At 45.1% G+C, this 26557-nt stretch overlaps 1 protein-coding gene across 2 annotated transcripts in view; it reads right to left on the minus strand.

The window, feature by feature from the left end:
* TSPAN18 (tetraspanin 18) overlaps positions 1–15953 on the minus strand; it is a 120252-nt gene extending 104299 nt beyond the window's left edge. The window contains exon 1 of one of the 2 annotated variants that reach the window (XM_049825670.1): positions 15855–15953. The gene's annotated coding sequence lies outside the window, so the exon portion shown is untranslated. Of the gene's footprint in view, positions 1–14232; positions 14323–15854 lie in introns of those variants that run through there. The other variant, XM_049825671.1, reaches the window with a different exon arrangement.
* Between the last annotated feature and the right edge of the window lie 10604 nt (positions 15954–26557).

The following is a 26557-nucleotide window of genomic DNA, read 5'->3' on the forward strand; positions in this document are numbered from 1 at the left end:
GCAACCTTAAATAAAATGAACACCTGCACTGCTTTCTATCGAACAGGGTGACCCATTCCCTTCCAACAAACACCCTTCACAGACCACACCACGTATCCCACTACACCTTTGGCCAGCCCAGCAACTTGCTTCACAGGCTCATTCAAAAGCCCAACTCTAAATGGCATGTTTCTTCATAAATAGTAAAGGATTTTGTTTCGCGTTTGTGTTTAATCTGCAGAGACTAACTGCGTGCTTAATCGCAGAAGTGAGGTTGATATGTCGTGTACATACGCTCCTCTGTAAATCCTACTTTTCCCACTGCCAATACCTTCATCTTCTAGTATGGAAGAAGGGGTTGTCATGGAAGGATGCGGCTCAGGCTCCCTTCTCTCTACACACACAAAAAACCCAAACATAAACTGCAAAGCAGTTGCACAGTTTAAGATTTTTGTCTTCAAAACAACTATGGACAGACACAGTCAGAGCTATCTATATGCACGCAATCTGAAATTTTCAAGATTAAGCAAAATATACTGTGTGCAAGAAAACAAGTAACTCTAAGTTAGAAAAAAGTAACAAGATTTTTTTTCCAATGATCACAGACATTTCAGGGGGAATCATTTCTTATTAAAAGGCATTGTTTGTAATACCTAAAGCCACCCATTGAGAAATATAAGAGTCAGAGAGAGAAGAGTCCACCAAAAACAGCCTTTAAGTACACATGGGCTTGACAAGCCGACTGTAACTGTCTGTGCTGGGAAAAAAACAAGGCGGGGCGGTGGAGAATATCTATTCCTTCTGCCAAATATATAAATACACACACACACTCTCTCAAAATAATACATTTGCCAAAAGCCACACAGGAAATCATGGTCCACACACATACTATATGTCCCAAGTACCCCAATGCTTAGTGCACTATGAACCAAGCCGTATCTTCATGCCATTTAGACCAATCCAAGTTGAAACAATTTTCCCTAAAGCTGATTTCCCCAGCTTATCCAATTTCCCCAGTCCTATCCAATCTAGCTTGGGATGCCCCAAGCAAAGCAATACCTCATCATACTCATGCTGAATGAGAAAGGAAAAGCTTATTCCACAGTACCTCACTGCTATCCAGTCCCTTTACCTTGCTTCATCTGGTGTCCTTCTCATACCAACCCCAAACTGATCCCTGCAGCAACCCTTTCTATGCCGCCTGCCCTTGCTCCTGCCCCCAGGTTGTACGTGTTGGCAACCATACTCTTCAGCTGCAAAATGGGAAACACTGATGCTTTGAAGATATTAAATAAGCTAGCAGCTAATATTTAACGGTAAATATGCCTTAAAAAGAAAAAAAAACACAAAAAAACCCAAAACATTGAAAGTTGATTGAAACCTGAAAGCCACAACCTTAATGGCAAAGATAACCCTGCAGCTGAGTGATTTGGGCTCTCCTGGGGGCTGAAATTGCCTGGCTAGTCCTGATTAAAAAGATAAGCGCAGACAGACCCATTGCTCTAAGATAGTTCAGAGACAGCTAAAGGAATGACTGAGCCTCATGGGTTTAATAACACTCACAGTTTCTGTTATTTATATCGCCAGTTATCCAAGTATTTACCTGGCTCCAAAGCAGAAGATAAACAGAATCTCTGTAGGGTTGAAAGAGATACTCTTAACACGTCAAAAATCTCAGCCAAAAACCTAAATAAATGGAACAGAAGTTCACCCAGCTACAGCAACCTGGTTCCGACTGCACTTTTTCTGGGGGAAGGGCCGGGAGCTCCTCAGCCCCATGCCAGCCTTTCCTGTAGGATGCCGGTTGCAGGGAGTACCTGACCTATAACACACCTTCAGATGAGCTCAACTGAGCGTACAGAATTGGTCTGTCCAAGTGACGGGTGCATCATTCTTCCTTATGGCTGGGAGAAGTTGTGGCTAACAGATGAAAAGCTACTTAAAACTTAATTTCTGGCTGGACTGTCCTTTTGCAGTTGAATAACATCATTGTCACCTCCCCTCCAACAGCTCCTTATGTTGAAAGGGTTAAAAAAGACAGCAGAACCATTAGCATTTTGATAGCTTTCCACACATGTATAGCAAAAAGTCTTTAAAATTCATTGCACTGAGATAATCCTTCAAGTCTAGCATATCCTCCTCAGCTTGAGGCAACCAACTGGTTTTCCTCCCCTTAATACCTTAACAGAAAGCTCCAAGGAGTTGCCAGGCTAGAAGTCTCAAATATGCTCAAGAAAAGCAGTCCTGAAGTTCAAGAGAAGCCATGTAAAGTGTCTGGGGTTTAATTAAGAAACAACTATAGGGGCATCATCTTAGATACTGCAGCCCCCCTAGAGATCCTGGCTTCTGTGCATCGCAGCTCACAACACATGCACGCACTGTTTTCCTTCCAAAACGCTGAACACACACAACCCCCGCTAATTTCAGCTGCCACAGAAGGTACTCAGCATCTCCGAAGAACGAACACATTAAAAACCTTGACCCTGATTCAACACAAGCTCAGGGACTTGAGCTCTCATCAAGATCAAGGCTGATTTTTTTTTAACACTATTACAATCTCAAGAACAAAGCCGTGATTTTGAACTGCACAATTGGCATTAATACTCAGCAGCTCCACACCTGCATCTGGGAAGTTTTTTGGGTTTTATTTTTTCTTGGTTTTTTTTTTTTGTTTTGGTTTTTTTTTTTTTTTTTACAGCGTGTGCCTTTTTAACAACTCCAAAGCAAATCGCTTTCTCAAGGAAGCACCCAGGAGTGCCTCAGGGAGGAGAAAGCAGCCATCTCATTTCGTGGCTTTGATTAGGATTGCTGCAGTGAAAACAGGCAAATGCTTCAGGACCACATCACTCCTCAGATACCACTAAATGGCAGGACTCGAGGAGTCACTAACTTGTTAAGGACTATTAGGTCTGATTAGATCCTCTCTGCGAACACTTTTTTGGGGGGGCAAACATTCTGAAAAAGCCAGTCTGTTGAAAGGAAAATGCTTGTTATAAACCTGCGCACACTTCTAAGAAAGTTTAACAGGTCAAAAGTTGGCATTCAAAAGAAGGCAAGAGTAGCCGTGAGTGCATTGCAGTAGCATGTGGAAAAAGGAGGTTCAGATCCCAGGGCCGTGACCTGTCGTTTCCCACACTCTAATGAATATCCCAAACCACAAAATACTGACTATTTTGGCTGAGGTAGAAATTCCCCTCCTCCCCCCAGTCCTTCCAAAACTGCAGAAGACCTTTGTTTCCCTATGAGAAACAACCAGCCAACCCACGCTTTCCACCTTGCCCCCCAAAAAAGAAAAACCCAAACCGAGCTTCATCTACAGAGAAAAAGCCGTTATATTCAAATTTAGGAAATGCACAGTTAACACAGTCAAAAGAAGAGAAGGCCTTAACAACCTATCATTGAGCTATATGGGACATTTGGCTCCAAAAGAACAGAAAGGAAAGCCATTTATTTAGCTGGGAAAAATCTTCCTATAATACAGGAAATATTCCCTCCCTGTTTTTTAAACCTGATACGCCTTTTCTGGGAGGAAAATTTGGGTGGGTACTGTGAAGGAAGAAAGAGTAACTCTGGCTTTTCCTTAAAAGCAAGATCTCTTATTTTCTAGTCCATTCTAAGTTTCCCACGACACCCTTGGCAAGTCATTTAGATTTCACTTCCATCAGTAAAATGGGAATCGGTAAACAGGATTCTCTGCCTCAAAAAGGTGCTACAAAGATACAATCCATTTGCAACTGTGAGATGTTCAGATAATGTGGACCACACAAACGCAATAAACAAGTGGTAGATAATCACTGACACACAACATAGAGAGGCTACATCTGCCAGAAAAATTCTGAGCAACAGACTCATTCTGGTGGGCTAGTACATGGATAGTTCAGATGCCTGCCCAATCTGTTCACTCAGGCACTGCCCTGTTTTGTTATCCACCAGTCAATCTCTGATTTACGTCAACAGTATATACACAAAACCAAATGCTACTAGCAATGCGAATTCTCTTTTGAACGGATTTACAGATATTGGAAGGGTGAGAAAATTACTTTATCATCAGTTTCACCAACTGCATCTGTTTCACCACCTCCTTGCTAAACAATAGTGTATCTGGACAAATCCTTGAGGAATTCATCACTAGGAAAAAAGCTCAGGGACAGTAGAACAGGAAAGGGAAGGAAGCGAAAAATCTTGTCCATGCAGAGTTACCTACAAAGCTGCAAGATAGCCAGACTCAGGTGTCCTTACATTTAATCATAGTCCATTCAAAAATCAATGTTTGGTCCCACTCCATACCGTTGCACTTCATAAAGAATCGAAGATTACAGCTGAAGATTGCAGCTTCATGTCAAAGGACAGTCTACAGGTGTAATCTTGTAGGATGCTAAGAGAAACAGATCCAGTACATGGCTTCTTTGGGGCTCCTTCAGCTTTAAATGACCCATCCTAGCCTGCAACGTTGAAGCACACAATACAGCTCCAGCCACAGAAAGGATTTTGCAAGTCAATCTTGGGGAACAGCATGGGCATGCAGATCAATTTTTTTGTGAAAACATATTAAAATATTACAGTCATCTAATATTTGAAAATAAGTATTGCCTTTTTATCACCAAAAAAACCATAGAAGCAAGGCTTAGGGTGTTTTTCTTTGCTCTTTCAAACACTCCGTATCTGGGGTCTGCATCTCTGCCCAGGGGGCAGACACATCGGAGCTCATCTCACATCCAGGAGTGCTTTGACACGATACGATTTCCAGAGCTGACGGTGTGTTGTGGATTCCCCTGTGCTGCACCCAACAGAGCTGTATGGAGATCCCGGGTCTAGTTTCCACTAGCTCAGGCTTTCTGGTGCCCCGTGCTTGTGTGTGCTATAAACACACCTCGCGCCTCCTACCTTAACTTGAAGGAGGGGTGAAACCAAAAAGGCAAGCTCAGACTCCTCACCTCCCACAAGATGAACAAAGGTCGTCTTAAAACAGGTTAGCAGAGACCATCTGAGGATGCACTTGGCTTCTCGGAAACAGAAAACTCCCATTATTTAAACCCCAAACACACAGCAAGAGCCCAGAATGTTTTGCCTTTAAGAGGGGCTTTTTTTCTTTGTCTGTGCACTGATGAAGCTTCAACCCCCGTCCTCCCCCCCCCCCACCCCCCGCCTTTTTTAAAAGCAGGAGGGACAAAATGCAAAGTAAAGGCAGAGTAACATTCTCGTGCAATCAGAACTGGAGTGTGCACTTCAATTTTGCAATCGCACCTTTTAGAACAGAGGGAGCTCCTGAAAGCTCCCCTCGGCAGCCAAGCAGCACATCAGGATTCAGGTGGCTGAGCTGCCCTGGAATAACCGGATCCAGGGTCTTTCATGATGCCGAGAGCGACCACAAAGAACAAATGCCCCAGCTAAGCACACACGTAGGTTATCTGAGATCCCCTCCTGGCTTTCTTCTTATCTCCTCACTCTCCAAGGAGAACTAAGAAAGGATGAAGAGAGGACCACTTTCCTCTCCCCTCCATAAAACGGGGGGAGAGAAAAAATTGGAAGAAGCAAGCCTATTTCTGAAACCATGTGTTACCCCTGCCTTTGCTGAGCTCGCTGCAATCAAACCAGCAGGAGAACGTTTCATCCTGTTCCAAGAAGCTCCTCTCTTGCCCTAAGCATTATTTTTTCCTACCCTGCCCAACAATAATGGCCCAGGCACAGACATATCAGCAGTATTCAGCTATATTTTCCTTGGCTGCTTAAGGTGCTTTTCTAATAATATTCCTCAGAGAAAGCAGGGGTTTAGGAGCTGTATAGCCTTGTATAGCCTTGACCCTGCCAAAATACACCGGCAGTGCTTCAGGGTCAGCCGCCCCCCTCCCGTGACTGACACGCTGACTATTTTGCCAAGGTCTCCAGAGATTCTTTGCTTCGCTCTGCCCCGGGAAGACCCAAACCTGCAGAACCAGTGAGGAAAGACAGCAAGGCCACTGAGGGAGACCCAAGGACACCTGGACGGGAACTTAGTGTCTCATCCCACCACATTGTTTGAGACTTAAAATATTTTTTCATTTCGCACAGGGATGAAAGTTTGGAATCCAGCTTGGAATGCTTCATGCATAAACCCTTGTGCTCTAGAACAGCAGTGCTGCGGTTAGGACCTGCACTTCTGGCACGTAGGAAACCTGCTTTCAGGACCCTGTTTTGGATTTGTGACAGCATAGGTGAAAAACCCAAACCACTTGGCTCCTAACCAGCATCTCTGTTTTGACTAAGAAATTCTATCCCAAACGCAAGAAATTCACCCAAGGAGAACTGAGCGGAGACCAACCCTTTCCCACAAAGCAGTACTGGTTTCAATAAATCAGCATTTTCTACAGGCAAATTGTTTCCTTGAAAAACTCCCAGCCAGTCTTAGCCCCGAGTAGTAACTAGTGTGGTTTCTGCCGAAGACATGAGCCTGGAAGCAACCCACCCGACAGAGGTTCTGCTTAGGAACAGCTCACCTCCCCTAAGTAGGGCCAAGCCAACACCGTGTAGAAGAAACAAATAAGGTTTCCTGAAGTTTGCCCTGACACCTCAGGATTCTCTCCTCTTCTCCTAAACCAGCAGCTTGTATTGTTAAACAGAGGAAAGGAGGTGTGGTGGGAAAACCTCACACACTCCATTCCTATTTACTTTATTCATTCCTCAGTCTGTGTGTGTGATCCGAGAGAGTAAAAATGCTGCCGATGTCCAAAAGAGCACGCACGTGTACGTACGTGTGTGGTGAAAGCTTTGGAGCCTGGCCTGTACGTTATGTGGACAACTTTACGCACTGGGGCAGACAGCATCTTTTTCTTCCGTAGCTCTAAGGAGAAGTAAACCTGTCTGCAGGCAGAATTAAAAGAAAACATACAGTAATGCCACAGATGTATCTCAGAGTTTGTCTTGCTGATTTAAAACACTTTCTATGAATTAGCTTGAAAGCGTCTCCAAAAGCACAGCCTTCTTACGCTATGTTCTCCACAAAGAACGCTTTCCCCCTTCTAAACACAGGATTTTATGTGCAATACAGGATTATCCTATATAGGTCACTGACACTCCGTGGAAACCTGTGTAAGAAGGACTATTTAGATAAATAGCTCTATTCGCACACTAAATTTTTTGGCTTCTCTTCCTTTATTGCTAAGAATATTTCAATTGAAACAACATCTTTGTGCCTTTGAGGATCTCTGCTCCTGCTGCCGCTTCCCCACCTGGAGCTATAATCCTACGCTTGTCACAAACCCAGCCACTGCTGCAGAAGTTATTACAGCTACAATCTGCAGATTATAGCAACTTTTAATAGGGGATAAGCAGCAGGAAGAGGTGAGCTTAAGCAGCAAAGAACCTGCTGGTTCAAAGAGCCCTATTATTAATATTTATTATTTTTAAGCATTCATTGAGTGCTCTAGAAGATAAAAGACTGAACTGAAAGCAAGAACCAAGTAACCAAGTTTATATAAGACGAGACACCGAGAGAGCATAAAGAATCAGCATAGCGTCTGGGGAGGAGGGGAGCCAAAGAAGAAGTACTAACAGCAAGGGGAAAAAAAGCCACACCTCTTATCAACAAGATGTTCCTAATAGTAAGAAGTATGAAGAGAATTAAAGAATTCCTCAGAGTCTAATCAGAACTGTTCCCCATAGGGGATCTTCTGAGCATTATTACAAGGCATTGGCATATCTTTAAAGAATGGAGCTTTGATCATAAAAAGCAAGCATGTGGAGGGCAGGACTGGAAAAACAACAAAAGGAAACGCAACTGCATCACCCTGTGGTATGAGGGCAAAATCCAGCCCTGGACAGACACTTTACAAAGCTCCAAGTAAATCCATTTAGACCTTGTGTAAAAGGCTAGAACGTGGCACAATTCTCACTCGGGTCCTCCGCCACAAGCAAACTCCTCTTCCTTCCCACAAACCCTTTGCCCCTGTTGCCCCAGAAGGACTCCCAGTTGGTACTTCTCTTCCCTAACAAAGATGCAAGCTCGTGGCTTACACCATTTTACACCTTCACGCTTTCAAACAACAACCCCTCACGCTTCACAGTTCCAGCGCACTTTACCGAGATTAGCTAACAAGAACGTTCATCATACCCACGTGCTGAGGGTACTGTCTCCATCTTCACAGCTGGTGAAACAGATGCTCAGAAAAAGCAGTGCAACTCTCCCAGAGCCAAAGAGGCTCTACAGCGGGCCAACGTTAGTGACGCTGGCATTTGCACCTCTCAGCTCTGAGCAGTAAAATCGGTGATGGGACTTGGGAGTGAGAGTCCAACCCCCCTCCCAATGCCCTCTGCTCCCCAAGGCTAGTGCAGAGCTTCGAAGCTGTTGCCAAAGAGCGTCACGTTACAGAAATACTACAAGAAATCCACCACCGACTGAAACTTGGAACTATCTGCAGCAGCATTAAGAAAATTAACGTTTTTAAACTAAACTCTGACTCTTCTCCTGCCAAGCCCTCCCCACTGCAGTATCAAAATATGAACGCGCAAAATGCAAAGCATGAAACCTTTTGCTCCTTTCAGCACAGTGAGGAGGGAAGGGAAAAAGAAAAAGAAAGAAATAAAGACACAAAACAAAACAAAAAACGCTCTTAATCCAACCAGTCTCTGGGAAGCCCTGTTCTGTCTTAGTCTCATCAGACTGTTGCTCCCGAATGATGCTTCTCTTAATATTTAAAAGAAGAGAATAATTTTTTAATTGGGAGAGCATCACTGTAAGCTGAAGTCCTTATCAGTTTGGAAGGTCTTTTTTCAAGACTACGAACCCAGAGTCATTCATCACATCAGCAAGGTATTACATTGTCAATTCTCAGGCTGCCAAAGCAAAACGTAGGTCAAAGAGATCTATAGGTGCTTCCAGCATTGTGCCTCCAGCATTTGCAGAACTAGCCCTCAGCTCTTCCTGTACCTTATTCGGAAAAACAGCTTGGTGCAACTCTAGAAGATCATTGTTACATGTCTGTGCTTCAGCCCTATTCCCATCTGAAGCAAAAGCTTGGTGGATCAACACAAAAGCGCCTCATTCTAAGCAGCTCCGAGAATCCCCTCTGACATTATCAGGAACAAAGGGTGGCCAGAGCTTCAGAAATACATCCGATCCAAAGTCCACCCCTCTTAAGAAGGGGTTTTTTGAGACATTCAATCCTTTACCTCAATTATTTCTCACACATGTCCACTGTGGACCCATCACATTATTATCACTATTAAGCCCCATCAATTATTATCAGCAAGACTGACATAAAAAAGCGTTCTGTTTTCAAATAATTACAGAAATAAGTACATCAACAACAGTGACTCCCATTCTGAAATACACTGAATTCCCACATTGCTATCGCATCTACCCCACCAGCAGGTTTTTAGAAGTTTGTCTGAAAGGTACCCACAGGTCCCTGAGACTTCCATGAGAAACAGGTTCTCAGCAAGTCTGAGCAACCAGCCCAGTATAGGCATAAACTCTCTCTGTACAAGAAGATCTGGTTCTCTTTGCTTCCCCCCAAAATGAGATGTGCCATCAAGTGAGCCAAGAACAAACCCTGCCGATGCTTTCCCAGCATAGCGTGTTCCAGTTCAGTGCCCTGTGAGGTCCGTGACTCAAGAACAGGCAAACTGCCAGTCAGCTCATTTAGACCATTTTTCCTGAAGAAGTGTAGACACCATCATTTAGTGCAATCTTTATCACTGTAAAACTCCCTCCTCATAGACTGTCATACACTGAGCTTTTTATACGGAGTAAATATAGTAACTGTTTCCATAATAACGTTAGAAATACCCCAACAGATTAAATTCAACAGATGAAACAGGGCCATAAATACGTATGTCTAGCAACATGACCAAAATCACCCTTCTTCAAACTGGGCATCGGGCCACAGAAAAAAAGCTGCTAGCGTTACAATTTCAGTGCTGAGCCTTATGAGAAGCGCAGAGCTGCAGAAACAGTCAGTACTGTAATTGTGCACGATATATATACAAGCCAAGCTGCAGCCAGGGTCTCTAAGCTCCTGAGCCTCTGCCAGGCTGTGCCATTGACCCACAGTCAACAAGTCACCATATGGTCCCATACCCCATTCCGCTCATCTGGCCTGTTGGCTTTCCAGACATCTGGGATGGCATAAAATGTGTTTAAAGCTGTTTACGACTCAAGCGAGAAGTTCTGTAAGAATATAAGAGCTATTACTGTCTCTGCTATAGTACATGACTTTTCACATTAGCAGCTTGGTTCAGTTCCACTTCCCCAGGATCAACAACCGCTGTAAGATTTTTGTCCTGACACTAACGTCACAGACATCAGGAGCAAAGAGGACACTGGTTATACTGCTTCCAGAAGACTAGCTGGGGCAGACGCCAGATCACACTGGGCACCACAGACACCCCAAGAAAGTCCTTCTCTAACACGGCTCTGCGCCAATTACATGAGGGAGACAGAAGGGCAGGAATGGAGATGAACTAAACACAGTCGATCAACAGCTGAGCTGAGCAAACTCAAACATAAATCCTAATTCATGAAATCATGCAGCCCCTTTAATAATCACAGAACCAAGTAATATCAAACACATGGATGAGATTCAGTTTCAGCACTGTTTATTTCATCAAAAACATCCTCTCTCTCTTCCTGAAGTGATACACTGGTCTAAAAAAATCTGAACTTCACTTGGGTTTAAGAATTGACTCTTCTACAGTGACCTTTCAATTAATTTCTCAAGTAGCTGTAAACTTCCATTTCTGACCAGGTTTATTTAGTAAATATATAGCAAAGGGAACATCCTGATGGCCTTTTTGTAACCCACAAAGGATAAGAACCCCCAGAGACTTACCACTCGTTGGAATCTTTGTTGGAGGGACTACACAGACAGGAGGGATCCTGGGCTGAAACAAGACCTGTACTAAAAACCTGTGATAGCCAAAAACCCACTACAATCATCTCTGGGGACAATGACAAGATACGGGGTTTGGTTTTCTTTTAACTGAATTTGGTGAGGGTAAGTTGACACCACGTGAATACTCTCAATTGTCATGTAGTATCTGCTGCATATTACTCCACCAAACACAAAGCATTCACATTAGGCATGGTATCAAGACACCTGCAGAGGCAATTCAGATCCCCCTGCCCCCCCCCCCCCCAAAAAAAAAAAAAAAAAATCACATGTATACAACTCACCAGTCTTCTGAGCCTCTCTGCCTCTAGCTCTGAAGACCACCAATGAAGGACAGCACGTCCAGCACAGCTCCACTGCCCTAGGGTACATGCTGCTGCTTATAAAGTTTGGGAAAACAGAAATCCTTCAAGACCATTGCTAGAGAACAGAAGGTGGCAGAGGTGCAGCAGCAAATCCCCTTTGGGGTCAATTTGTAAGAGTAAAACATCTTTATCATTTGTTTCTTTAAATCTTATCTGTGCAAAAATAAATAAAAACATGCTGACAAACTGGTTTAGCAGCTGGTGTGGTTAACAAAAAAAGATCACTGCACTGCCTTCCTTTAGCCACTTCTTTCAGTCTCAGGCAATTTATACTAAATTAGCCCATGACAGATCTTTACCAATGCAGAAATGATAGATAGCAAAGCAGCTGCTAAGGGCTCCAAGACAAGAGGGTGGGGGGAGCTGCAATAAAAAAGAAAAAACAAACCACCAAAACATAAGTCCCATCAACTATTTGGTGGCCATTGAATTCGCCCAAATCCTCTGGAACTAAGGGACAGGATAACTCACCATTTTGGAAACTCAAGACTGCAAGGGCAGTGAAAAGAAAATAAGAAATGATGGTGTAGGGGAAAGAACGGGCACAAGAGGAATGCTGAACTGTGCAGTCACGAGCAATGGTAGCACCAAATGCAACTCGGCTGTCGTATCAATTACAAATGAGATAGCAGTGACCATCAGAAAGCAAAGCTCTGGGCACCTGGAACATACCCTCATACAAAATACAATTAAAGACCAGTAGTCTTCCCAGTGCTGAGAAGTGGTGGAAAGGGAGGGAACGGACAACAAAAAAACATTTAATAAAGTTTTCTGTACAACCTTTTTCTCCCTTCATTTGCTACTTCCAGTTAAGATTAACAATCATTTCCAAGAAAAAAAAATAAATAAAAAAGAGACAACTCCTAGGAAATAGCTTAAAAGGGAATGAGCAATTTCAGGTCCCAAACAGCTCCTTCCTAGGCATCTTGGGGGAAAAATACACAGCCTTTGCCCTATCATGCAAATACACTACTTGGTTTTGAGTCACTATTTTAAAGTGAAACCTAAAGACCACCATTCCTCAAAGCAAGTTACTTTCCAACCCTCACCGTAATACTTGGGGGGGGCGGTTCTCAAAAACCAAGAAAAATTAATCCAAAACCTTTCCCTCACATTTCATTGACGTCAGATTAAGTTAAACAAACAAAAAAATGATGCTAACATTAGTCAAAAACTCTTGAAAAAGCAAAAGTAGGGGTTATCCTGCAACAACACCGCCAAACAAGGACTGCTTCAGCAGCCTCACAGGATTAGTGAGGAGTATAGATATTCATCTGTTTTAATTATAGCTCCCAAACAGACCTCAGACCTACTACCACCTCATGCAATGACTCATCTTCAAGATGTCGAGAACTGTGCGCTACCTCACAAAACTCTCCGAATACAACTTGGACCACCATCTGCTTACTTAGATACCTTAAGCCTCAATTTTGTAACGTCTGAACTTCTCTTTTCAAGTCCTTCCTCATCTAAGACCCATGGTCCCATAAATCCAGTAGCTTCTGTTCCCGGAGCAGTTGTGTCTGTTTTCCTGCAGCCTGGTGAGAACAGACAGGACTCAAGATAATTAAATAAAAACACAGGAACTCCATTATTTATTTTAAAGGAAAACGTGTTTTCTAGGAAGAAAGTCCTTTATTTGGGCAAATCTGTAAGCTGTTTATCAGCTTAAACTCATTATCTGCCCATATGGTCTTAGCACTGTGGTTTACAAAAAATAAAAAAATAAAAATGGGCATGCACTAACTGATGAAATGTCATCTGCCCTTATGCCAGAAACTAGTATTTTTGCACTGACGTCAAATTAGGATCCTTGCCACAAGTGAAGGGCTACCATAAGGATAGTCATAATATTTTAATTATGAAGGGATCTTACAGAAGGCAGCAAGGAAGGCAGGGGCAAAGCAAGAAAACCCATTCACAAAAATACTAAGTCACTTAATTCACTTTTTCCCTCCTCTGTTATTCTTTTTGTCTGGGGAGATGGGGTGGGAAGAGAGCAACCTAACTTGAAAAGAAAAAAAAGGCAAGAGAATGAGATGCTAGAGCCAGTAAACACACATCAAAGCATGAGATGGCTCTGCTTCAGCTGCCTCCAGTATTCAACCTGGGATAGATTAAGGCAAGATAAAAGGTGCTAGGAGGGAAAATACTACCCCTACAGCAGTGCAGACCCTCTCCCTCGCTTGCTCAGCCCTAATGCTGAGAGAACGCCAAGACCCCAGCCAGCTCTGCCGCACCGAAAGCGGCAAGCGCGCGTGATAGACCTAGTTTTGGAAATCCAAATTTGTCCACCGTCATCTGCTGTCGGGGACGAGCTCCACGCAGTGAGGTGGTTCGAAGCCCTTCCCGCTTCCCCGTCGAGCCGCTGCAGCGGAGCAGGAGCTGGGTTTATTGATTCTGTGAGTCACAATTAGCCACGGGACGCAGGACCAAAGGTTTAGCACAGGACATTAAACCTGTCTGAGCTGTCAACTTGGTTATTCCAAGGAGAGAGAAACAAATTGAAGTCACAGTAACAGATGTTTCTCATGTTTTATGAACTGCAATATTATTCCTGGTTACAGATAGTTTCTGCCTTTTAAAAACAGACCTGCAACGCTGCGTGTATGAAATTATTTGAATTAAACACCACACAGGCAACTTGGCAAAGGACTTAAGGATAGCTCAGCATTTTCATACGCACACAATGATTCCCGTTTCCCTTTCGCCCAGCCCCACCCTGAGAAGTATAATACATGCGAAAGCAGCCAAAAATGAGATCACGCCAGGCTAGAGTCCTTCGTTGCCGTCAGCCGAGGCGAGGATGCAGACGCTCAGACCCCACTCCTCTTTGGTGGAAAACGCACTCGGCCCCTTCTCGGTTTCCACTGTGGGTAAACTAAGTTGCTGGGACCCTTTCTGAGTTTTAAGCGAGCCTGGAAACAGAAGACTGGTGTTCTTCCCAGGATGCCTTATCCTTCCTCCCCAGGGGGGATAAAGGGATTTCCCCATAATTTACAAAGGAAATCTGAAATACCTACCCCAGGAGCAAAAGCCACCCCCAAGTTCATTTGGCTCCTCCGAATCTAGAAGGCAAGAAGAGCGGGAGGGGGGGACCGACGCTCCAAAGGCTCTGCCGAAGAGCCACTCTGACACGGCACAGCAAGAAAAGCCCTCTCGTGGAAACTGTCAGCATCACCCACCCGAGCCCTCCTCCGTCTGCGATATCTCAGAAAAGTTAAAAGCTCTTCCTTTCTCCCTCTCAGCCCGCTACGCTTAAATTCATGGCAACTGTATCGCATGGTATTTTAGCTGACGCCAACAAAAGCTGTACCTCAGCCACGACAAATACAGAAACATTAACTGCCTTCCAGGGAGGGTCAAACATTTGAATCATTTTAACATACAATACAAATACTTCAGTGAAAGCAGAGGATAAAGAAGCACATCTGTACGTTATGCTACACAGTCGAATTTGAAAGATTCCCCCCAAATTATGAAAAAAGATGAAGAACGTACCTATTTCTCCCAACGACATCCCTATCGTTAGCTCTCAGTTTGCATACTTTTGAGACAGAACAACTGCTGCTCCTTACAAAAGCACTAAATACTGAAATGAGCATTTTACCAGTGGAATCCATCAAACGCTTGGATACATCCTCTTGAATTAAGACATCTCTTTAACAACTCCACACGCTTTTTTACCCACTAGTAAAAATCCAGGGCGAGCCTGCGCTCACAATTTGCATATACCCAGCCAGGCACACAGCCATCTCCAGCACGCTTCTGCCCAAGCAGCTTCGGTAGCCACTGGCTATTCAGCGGAATACGTGCCTAGAGTCTATTAATTGTGTTCAAATTTTCTCTTATTACAGAAACACAAGCAGTAATCAGGCTGAGCTTACTAATTGCCGAGAGAAGTGCTAGAGAAAAAAAAGAAGTTACAATTACCACACAGACTTCACAGAAAACCACCCAAGTACAACGCGTCGGAAAACGCTGTCTGCTCGCTCGCTCGCTACAACGTTTAAACGCAGAAGTTCCGATGAAACTTTAAATGCTCGTCTGTACAGTTTATGAACCCCACACGTCTCAGTGGGGTGGTACCTCACTAGCGCGTTGGGGCGGCAATAAATCTCGATGAGAGCGCGGGGACTTGACCCAGCGTGGCAGGGTTGCAGTTTGCCGACCGGCAAAAGTGGGAAAGAGAAAATTCCTACCGGACCGAAGTCAGAAACACGGGTAACTCTCCCCACCGCCTCCTCCTCATCATCCAAACTTCGGGGGGGGGGGGCTCACCCGAAAACGCTACAAACGGGCGGGCAGACACCCTGCGGTTCCTCCGCTCGCTTTTACAGTAAAAGGGCTCCCGGAGCGAGGTGGAGGGGAAGCAATAAAATACAGAAATATTAAGAGCAGGCTCTGAGACACCCCCCCCCCCCCCGCCCCCGTTACCGACCACAAGAGGTTCCCCCCCGTAAAGGAGTTACCGGCGGGGCGAGCTCAGCTGGCTCGGGCTGGCCAGGGAACCTCTCCCTCGGCGTTACTACCAGCCGGGCTGGCATTTCAGCCCCCAAAAACTTGCACGCCCAGCTCCCCCCCCCCCCCCAGGGCTGACCGAGGAAAAGCTACTGAGAAGCGAACGCCGGTGCCGGTCCGTTACCTGCCGGCGGCCGCAGCCCGGCTCTCCGCGGCGGTTCCCCGGGGACGCACCGAGCTGCCGGCGGGAGAACGAAGGACGAAGGAACGAAGGAAGAAGGAACGATCGGGCGGCTCCCGGCTGCGTCGGGCTCCCAACTCCCGTGCCCGGCAGCCGGCTCCACCTCCCGGCCGTGCCCCCTTCTCCGCCCCCGCCCGGCTCGGCTCGGCTCGGCTCCGGTCTCTGGCCGTGCTCCACCTTCTCCTCCCTCCCCGTCCGAAAACTTCCCCGGGGAACCCTCGGCCAAAATCGCCGAAGGCTGTCGGGGAGCAGGACTCGTCCCCCCTTTTGCTAACGTATCCCCGGAGGTGGTTTGGGAGAGGCGGCCGAGCCTGGGAACCCTCCCCGCTGGGAAAGGGGCAAATTCTGAGCCCGCCGGAGGAAGGAGAGGTGCCTAGTCCCTGTCTCCAGGGTGCCCACCCTGTCGTGGTTTAACCCCAGCCAGCAACTAAGCACCACGCAGCCGCTCACTCACTCCCCCCCCCATCCAGTGGGATGGGGGAGAAAATCGGGAAAAGAAGTAAAACTCGTGGGTCGAGATCAGAACGGTTTAACAGAACAGAAAAGAAGAAACTAATAATGATAATGACAACGCTAATAAAATGACAACAGTAGTAATAAAAGGATTGCAATGTACAAATGATGCGCAGGGCAATTGCTCACCACCTGCTGACTGATGCCCGGTTAGTCCCCGAGCAGTGCTCCCCCCACTCCCACTCCCCCCCAGTTTATATACTGGGCATGACATCCCATGGTCTGGAATATCCCTTTGGCCAGTTTGGGTCAGGTGCCCTGGCTGTGTCCTGTGCCAACTTCTTGTGCCCCTCCTCCAGCTTTCTCGCTGGCTGGGCATGAAAAGCTGAAAAATCCTTGATTATTGTCTAAACACTACTGAGCAACAACTGAAAACATCCGTGTTATCAACGTTCTTCTCATACTGAACTCAAAACATAGCACTGTACCAGCTACTAGGAAGACACTTAACTCTATCCCAGCTGAAACCAGGACACCCCCCCGGCCCCACCCCATAACACCTGATGATGGGTTTCTGATCCCTGGGATGCAGGAGACTGGGGAGGTGGGAGGTCACTTGTTGACCGGGATGCCTAAACGCGTTCGAAGAGCCATCAGAGAAACTTTCGAACAAAGAACGTCACCACAGGATTGGAAAGCCTTTCAAAAACACACACTAAACCAAATGGAGAGCCCGGGTTTGTGACGCGGGAAAAGCCAACCCTCCTAAGACTGGTTTCCTAAGGAAATACGGCTTGTGCAGTTGCGCTCTGTGTGCGTGCCAATAACTTCTGAGCCAGGTAAACAATTTCGATTAAGTTTGACAACTACAGGTTTCAGGAAAATAGGTAACCGTGGAGAAGAGGTCATCTCTTTCACTGCTCTTGCACGTAGGATGACTGTATCCCAAGTCCAACAGCATCCAACTGACACCAGGGAATCCACAGGGGAGGTTCAACTCAACTATTCCCGAGGGAAACCCCACTTCACTGCTCCTGATGCTCACAAAAGTCCTCGCTGGGTTGGAGGGAAAGAAATTGAGGGAGGAAGAAGCGTGCAGAAGTAACACGATTACTGAGTAACAATCCCTAGCTCAGGAGCAAGGGCGTTAGTAAATTGGATATTGCGCTCACCTATAACAACAGAGGTGACAGCGACCCTGCGAGGGCCAGATCCTGCAAGTGGTCCTATGCAGACACATCCTTGTGCTGATAAGAAGTCCTGTTTATTTTGTGATGCTCTCTCTACAAGATGGCGGATGCGGATCTGGACCCTCAAAGCCTCTTAGAAGAACAAGAGACAACAGGAATGTCTAACACTACGGTGCAAAGGAAAAAAGACGCGCCAGCGTCTCGGTATAAATATCCCTGCTAATGCCTCATATATCTGGTAATGAACAATTACAAAGCTCCCCAGGTGCAGGTATTTGTTGGCATCGGCCTTCTTTTTTTCCTGATGCGGTATAAAAAGAGCGAGATACACACAGAATTGAACAGCTATGGTCCCAAATCCATTTCTGTGTAATAGCAAAACTAGATTACACAACCAGATAGCATTTGTAACGTTTGTTTTGTTATAGTCTATTGCTTAAGACAGGCAATCATTTCAAGGTCTGATATTTTCTTGTAATGTTTGGGCCCATGTTTTTCCATTTCTGTTTCGCTATTCATTTATTTGTGTCACAGCATGATCCTACCTCTCCTTGGTCTTTGTGGCAGAGTAGGGGATTTCCATTTCTTTATTAGACACAGTTTGACACGAGGTAATAGCCTTGTTCCTCATTTGATTCCTTTGCAAAGGACTCGGAGTGCTATTTTCCAGGAGGCTGGCTTGTCATACCCCTCGAGCAGCAGATCATGGTTCTTTCAGGCAGAGATTACATTTGCGCTCTGCAGACCTGTCAAACCGGGCTCCGTTGGCCCTCCCTCTGCACTCCCCCCTAACAGGCTCACACATTTACCCTTGCACCGTCACGGGACCGTTTCAGGACCCCACATGCCAGGCAATTTTGCCACGTACCTCATGAATAAACCACAAAAATGCGTGCGTGTCAGTCTCGCCACCCGACTCCTACCCCTGTTTTGTGGCCCAACGCACAGATCTCATGCAGAGGGTTTCTAGGAAACCGAGTGGGCTTAGGCCTGCCCAAAACACCGGTTTTAAACAACTCCAGATTCAAATAGACAAGATCCCTTCCTCATCAGGGACAATCTTGGCATTTTTCCAACAACTTCTCCCCCCCCCCCCCCCCAGTGACATCATCATTCTGATATTTTGGAAAAAAGTACAGGGCAATGTATCCTAAGACTTGTATGTGTTTTCTGTTTTCCATCCTGATGCTATGAAACTGTTTTGTAAATGAACAAAAGTCAACTATATGTGACCCCAGCTTTCAAACCTTCCACATGCTCGCATAGACACAATAGTGCTCTTACATGGTCAACTGTGCGGTTTAAGGGGCCACTATTGAAAATCAGCTTCCCGAGTTTATAGTGCTTTCACTGTCATGAAGGAACTGCTTTGTGAATCCCAGCCAGCGCCGAATTGAGTTTTGCATTTAAAGCCGGGGTTTACTTTCTTTGTGATGTGCAAAGGATATAGTATATCCTCTGGGAGCTTAAAGCATAATAGCAACCTTGGGTAATTCTATCACAGATAAACTTGCGAGTGGCTGTTTTACTTGTTTTCTGATAAATATGTCACTGAATTGAAATCCGAGCGAGGAAATAGTTCCATGGTTTAGCCCAAAACACTAAAGTCACTTTCTCCTGTTTCAGAATTGCCTAGAGCGTCAGCCCTCCCACTGTCTGAAGGGTCTGTCCCTTGAATATTATATCATATGTCTCATAATCCGAAGAGTCTCTCTGTTAACACTTCTGATAGGCTTGAGTTCTCAGAAGCAGAAACTGCAACGGTGGGGAGCCATGAGCAAATCGGGGCAGGTTCCTCGCTGGTGTTAACTGGGTGGATTTTGAGAGAATTGAATTTCGCTCCGTACAGCTAAGCCGTTGCTTATGAGCCCTTTCCTGTCTGCGCTTCACATCTTAGTTCTCAACTTCACAGTTTCCCTCTCGCTTCCTTCCCCGGCCTCCCCGCCTTTCCTCCCGCTTCCTTTGCCTCCAGCCTGCTCCCTTTCTTTTCCTCCTATTTTCCCTCAGTAGTCCTGCTAGCCTCTTTCCCAATTTGCTCTGAAGGCAGATAAAGCAGGAACCCAACCCCGATCCCTCTTGGCTGTGATTCCTAGAACCGGACTGACACACAGCCCGGCTCATTGCCGAGGCAGATGGGCAGAAGGAAACTCTCTGGCATCTGCATGCTGGAACCTGAGCGCCAGTCTATTTCCAGATAACCATGGCAAATTCCAGGAGCAATCTGTGCTCCGTAGAAATCGCGCAGCGTTATTAACTCTGCCGTGAGACTGAATGGCACTTCTGAGAGCGCAAAACAAACAAGGTCTTAGCCGCCGAGAGCTTAAGATGACAAACTGACTGTCTAAACCGGATCACCTGCTCCCGGATAAAGACAGCAAAGTCAGCGATCTTGTTTTTCCGAAATGTCAAGCACTTGTAGTGCCGACTGAAGTTACCCTGATCAGTATGCTCTCTCATCTGCTATCAGACTGCTTTCCCAGGGCCCCTCCAGCAGGCTTGGGAAAACAGCATGAGGGGGCAGTTGATGTACTGGTAGCGAGAGGTTTGTTCAAGCTTTGTTATTAAAATCATAATTAAAACCTTGCCAGTGTATTTTTCAACCCAGTTTTGCTTTCCCAGGCTCAGCTGGGAAAACTGAAGCTAAATTGTTTATGAGTTGGGTTCTTTGTCAATAGCAGCATTTCCCAATCATTTTCATCCAAGCAACAACTAACATTTTGGAGAAAAAAATATCACAGGCCCTCATGTAGCTTTGCCATGGTAATTTATTATATTTTTTTTAATCAAGAACTAAGCTGCGTTTTTAATATTTATTTACACATTTATTTTTCCCAGCTTCGTCTTTGTGTTTACTTGATCACATGGTAACATACATGTATGTTTTTTCTGAAGTGAAAAAGCATGTTGTCATCGTTTCACGTACGACCTTCTCACATCTCTCAGACCTACGGACCACAAGGTGGGAAGCAGGTTTCTAGGGCAAAAGACATGCTCTTCTTAAGATTATCCAATCCATGAACAACACTTCCCGCTCATTGAGATACTCGAGTAGGTAGACATAATTTTCCTAAATGCTTTCCTGCCCACCTCCCTCCTTCCTTGTCTTTGAAGTTGCAAGGTTACACAAAAGAACTGGCAGTGGTGCCTAAAACCAAAACTGCAGAAGCAACAATTGAATGAACCCTTGGACGCTGCCCAGAAAAATCTCAACAAAGAGAATTTGGTGTAATAATTTTAATATTCAGCATTGAAGGGATACTTTTAAAGCAAAATAGACATATTTAAGATGATAGCCATCTCCACTGCTAACAACAGGTAAAACTATATATTACTGAACTGAGAAAAAGCTAGAAAATACCCTGTCCGCTGTTTGCTTTTTTTCCTTCAGTTTCCTAAAATGGAGCTTATGCCAGAACCCCAAGTTTTCCAACTGCACATCTTTTGAGACAGTTCTCAACCTTTGTATTTCCTTTGAAATTTGCAGCTGAGCTTTTTCTGTGCTTCTTGAACCCTACACAGAAACAAACCTCGTTTCCCACAATTTTTTTAGTAATTCTCACTAAGGGCAAGCAAAATGGAGGCCCCCATTGTACCAGAAACCCTGCAGTCCCTTTCCCCTACACGGTTAAATATAACAAGAGAGACAAATACAGAGGAACAGTTATCCCCATTTGCAAATAGGAAATCGAGGCACGAAGAATGAACGCTGAAGAAGTGCTAGAGGTCTGTGGCAGCTCCAGGACACGAGCTAGGAGATCCTGGATCCCAGACAAGTGCCTTACTCATCCAAACATCTATCCTCAAATGTTTTTGAGCTTCTTGGCATTTGCATTTCTCTTATAACACAAAGGGAGGAGGCTCAAATGCGCTTTTAAAGCTCCAGCTGACACTAAAATCCTGGAGTTATTTTTATTCTCATAAGATTTTACAAAGCACCTTTCTCCATTTAAAAAAAAAAAGAAAGCTAGCAAACATAGCTTCAGGGGTTATTGTTCCTTGAGATGTTCTAATTAAATAGCACTTTATTGGCTCGTTAGAGTTCTTCATGATTTTTCCGACAAAGATACGGTACGTAGTTCACAGATATCTACAGAGAAAAGCAGTAACTGCCAGGGGGAGGATGGAAGTGTTGAAAACTTCACTTCTGACAACAGTTAGATGGTCACCCTGCAATTTGTTTCAACACAGCCAGTTGTGTTGCCATAACTTGTTAAACATCTGCTAAAAACATATGGAATCCTCCTGGGGGATGTAAGTTGATGCCATTCATCAAACTATTTCACTGCTTCCCTTCTCCCCAAATGACTCCCTCCAGTGAGCCAACTGAAGCAAAGGATTCCGATGTCTATTTGTAGAAAGGGATCCCTAGTCAGAAAAGTGGTGATTGCTCCCCTTGAACCCGGGACAAGATCCTATCCAAGCAAATTCCTCTGAAGCACACGTAACGTGGTTAAGGAGAAAAACAAAACAGCACGCCATCAGAACTCCAAATCAGTCATCCCACTGGGCCCTTAGGTGAAAGGAGGTAGCACGGTGTCCTACAGCAAAACTATTCCCCATTCTGCAGAAGTTGGTTTACATGGGCACTACCAGGTTAGCTGGGAGATTGCTGAAATTATGACCTTTGGCATGGAAGGAGCTAAAGTTTTTCCTGGTATCGCATAAACTAGAATTTTATTAAATCCAGAAAGTTGGACTGTCCACTGGGATAAACACTCATGGTTGTGTAAAATGACCGCAAGAAGGCTGTAAAATGCAACCGCAGCGTCAATGACCTGGAGCGTTATTACTGGCACTCGGTTTGCACGGTGTAAAGGTTGCTGGACATCACACGTGATCCCAGAATTTTTCACGGTCAGATTCAGTGCCCTAAGCGGGGTGTAGCTTTTAAGACCTGGGACCGATCTCCAGCGACAGATGGAGAAGTCATATCCTAACAAGTCCATGAAGCAACAATTGGGGGGTGATGCTACTATAACCTCATTGGGATAGCTATCGAAAAGTACACAGCTTGCTCTTGTTCCCAGAAGCTTCTCTGCTTTTTCTCAGATATGCTACGTTCTTTAATAAAAGATAGTACTTCTCTGCAGACCTCTTTTCACTTGTCATTCACCCCCCTTCCAAGCATGCACACCGCCAGGGCAGAAACAAAACTGCACAAGTTTTGCTTCTTTTTCTGCAGTCTCAAGAGTCCTTCTGTGCATGTGTGCGTAAGGCAGCCCTGCTCTTCTGTCAACAAAAAGGGAACTTGTAAGTGAATAAAGCATCCGTGCTTGGTACAGGAGCTGTGAAATTGCTGAATGCTGCACAGTGGGATTGAGGCAGACTTGGTGCTAGGTTAAGATCGGTTATTTTAAAAAATGTAGTAATAAATAGAACGGTCCTTGTGAACCCTTCACCAGGCACTAATTACTCACCCTCCCATTTTTACAAGTGGGAGCAAATGAATGGCAGGAATATTTGCCTGAGTGGGCATCAGAATTAGAACTGAGGGCTCCTAACCTGTGATTGAATCACATGATTGCACCTCTATCAGCTACTTCAGACATAAGGTTTCTTTACCTGAAGATGAAAACCCTTTCACTGGCTGGACACTCATTAGCTGGAATGACTGGTGTAGAAATATGGCTATTTTACAGCTTACAAATATGGTTATTTTACAGCTTAAAAATATGGATTCTGTAGGCCACTGTGGAACATAGGTTGGAACTATGCGAGTCCCTTATCAGGCTGATTCCTGCTGTGAATGTTTTAAACAACATTGTGAGTTACTAGCTGCTGTTTCCTATCAGGAAGAGATAAACTGTTGATTTATTAAATGTTGGAGCCAGCTTCACCCCTAGTTTTACTAGACTGATTTCAATGAAATAACGCCAAGGACACATTCTCTTCGCTAAGTAGCCCTTAGCCACCTACTGAGATTAATTTACTGTACATACATCGCAAAAGCTTACAAAGCAAAAGAAAAAAAGCACCTCTTTGTTTCCTGTTTTTCTGAGCTACCCTGAGAGAAGGATCCAGAATCTAGGTTCTGTTTGAAAGATCCCCAAAACACTCTTCCAGTCTACTAGGAGAATCCAGCAAACCCTTGAAACCTGGTAAGTACGGAAAGCCTGGCAAAGGCTCTGAAGCTTCTTGCTTCTCCCTCTTGCAAGCAGCCCCTTCGCGCAGCCTTTCATGCCGTGTTTTGGCACTCGTGATCCTGCCTGTGATAACAAATTGCGGACGATTTACTCTAATTCTTTACTTTCCCCCATGCATCCCTGTGACAAGCCCTCACTCCCTCACTATCGGCTCCTGGGTTGTCTTCCAGGTGATCTCCCTTCGGCTCCACAGATAAAGACACAAAGCAGAGGGTGAGTGGGGAGAGGAAGGTCGGAGACAGACAGAAGGGGCTTTTCACTTCAACCTGACAGAACGGGGGCAAATACCTCTGTCGCAAGCAGAAGCAAAGGCACGTTAGAAAGGATAAGAAGGGAAACTCTGGCTTCTTGGAACCAGCCACTGAAATGAAGCAATCGTTTTGGGCAGCCCAGGGTATTGATAGAGCAGCTGGTCTCCTTCCAACTGGGATTCGCTGTGTTCCAGGGCTATAATCAGGCAAATAGAGAATTGGCCAACCAAGGCTTTATTCAGTGTGCCAGGGAGCAGCCGTCCCTTCACCTGAGCTAGAAATGGCTTCACTAATGTGCGGCATGTGCACGAGTCGCTAAAGAGCCTTCACCCTTCATCAGTCAGAGAAGTGCAGTTGCGTGTACAGCAGGACCGGCAGAGGCAAGGGGATGACAAGCTATTAAGAATGAAGCCTAATGGCCCCTTGAGAGCATCGGGAGTGGGGAAATAAAATAAAATTAAAAAAACCCTTCACCTGAATTTTAATCACACCCAGGGGAAGACATGAGATTTAATACAAAACATTACACAGCTGCTTTGCTACACGAGATTAACTTCATGTAACAGGATGAATAAAAATATTCCCACTCCAACTTTCTGAAACATTCTGCCCTGAGGCAGTGAGAGAAGTGGCACAGAATGCAGAATGAGGCAGGGAAATGGGCTAGAGATGCTTTTAAGCTCTGTGCAAGTCACCCATCCAAAGCTGGGCTCTGACACAAATCTCCTTCAGCATCTCAAATTAATAATTCATCCTTAGCTGGGCGATCATTAAAAGATCTCTTTTTTTGTAGACAGACAGTCAGAGAGAACAGATGTAAGAGTTAATGCCGGCTGGCAATCCTGTGAATCTTTGAAAGCAACAGGCTATGACAGCACTTCTTAGGTTCTCCTAGTGCTATGCTTAGAACCTGGGCATCTGCAAAAGGCTGTAAATGTGCGTGCGTGAGGAGTGACCCACTTCTGCAATTGGAAGCTGGAATGCCTCCCAGATGCACACATGACATTTCGGCAACAGAGAGAGAGAGAAGGGGAAGGAACCTAGGAAGAGAGTTCAGAAGACGAGTGTGAATGAAAATACCAAAGCAGCAAAACATCTAGTTCTAAACTCTTGGTAATCGGACATCCAAGATGAGCTGCTATCAAGGTCACAAGAGGTCTTTGTGGTAGAAACGAGGCAACTTCCCTCCGCCACCAAGAGAAGCTGTGAGCTCACATTGCAGGCTGTCAAAGTCAGCAGGGGCTTGGCCATAAATTGATTTACAAGAATATCAGCTGGAGATATAACCTTTTTGCTTTTCAAGCTGTATAGTAAATGCATGTCCCTTGACAAGTAACTTTCCCTGGTAACCCCGTCAACCCTTTATGAAGCAAGGGTGGTATTTCCTTAGCGCTCAGCGTAACAAGGCAGCGTGCAATTCACAAAATACACCTCCATCCATAATGACCAATTCCTAAAGTTAACTGTTTCCTATTCCTGATAAAATTGTCGGAAACACCCAACTGATCATTGTGCACATTTTGCACTTTTCTTTTTGGGGCAGCAGCCCTGTTTGGTCCTGGAAATTAAGCAGCTTCTAGCACTGACTAGGCCTTGGAAAATAAGTCCAGATCTCAACAACTGCAATGAGTCAGATGTGATTTTCTTCTTTTACGCCAGATGAGAATTCACAACTTCGGTGCGATGCCAGTCACAGAAATAAGCAAAACAGAGAGTTGCAGCGTGCTCAGGGGCAACGTGCTGCCTACTTAGTCTCTGCAGGAGCTCTGGAAAGGCACGCTGGCTGTGGCTGCTCAGACAGAAGCCAGGGTTATTCGGAACAGATGCAGCAGTTGCTTACCTGATCTCTCTCAGGTGTCTGGCAGCAGTAGTCGCAGCAAACCCAGTTCCCCAGTGCTCTTCTCTTCAGCCTGCGATTACAGTTGCACCCCTTCCCGCTACTCTTCTCTCGCCTGTGGAAAAAGCAGTCTCGTGCCAGTCCCTCATCCTGGGGGCTGAAAAACTCAACTTTGTCTACGCTGTTGGGAAGCGTAAGAAGAAGTCACCCCCAGGCACTGGTGATGCTCTGCAGCTGGAGGTGTTCTGAGTGAGATGTAAATCAAGATACATGGTCATAAAGCAGCTAGTGACAAGTCTTGGAGGAAAAAAAAAGGTGTTATCTTTAGTAACCAGGCCAAATGCCAGCTCCAGCTAAGATAACAGACATTCTACTGACTTCCTGCAATTTTCCTTCAGTGAAATATTATCCCCTTTACTTCCTGCCAGAGTGTCATTTAACACTGCTTTGCCAGTCTAACGTGATTCACTCAAAGGAAGCTGCATTTCAGTAAAGACTAAAGTAACTCCTCTACATTAGAGATGCGTCCAAACTGTGAGATTCAGAATGAGACTTATGTACATATTCAAGAGGCTGCATAGTTCAGTGGTTTAGTTTAATTTCGGTCAGTGAAATTAGCGATAATCCTTTATTGTAGGAAAAACCAACAAGCCAGTTAAATACATGGATGACGCGAGCATTCCTGTCTGTATCCGGAGAGCAGAAGTTACTAAAATCATTTCTTCAGAACAATAGCAAGACCCTCTTCCTCTAGCACCCTGATCTCAGATTC

This window comes from Accipiter gentilis, chromosome 22, assembly GCF_929443795.1.
Source record: "Accipiter gentilis chromosome 22, bAccGen1.1, whole genome shotgun sequence".
NCBI classification, from domain to species: Eukaryota; Metazoa; Chordata; class Aves; order Accipitriformes; family Accipitridae; genus Astur; species Astur gentilis.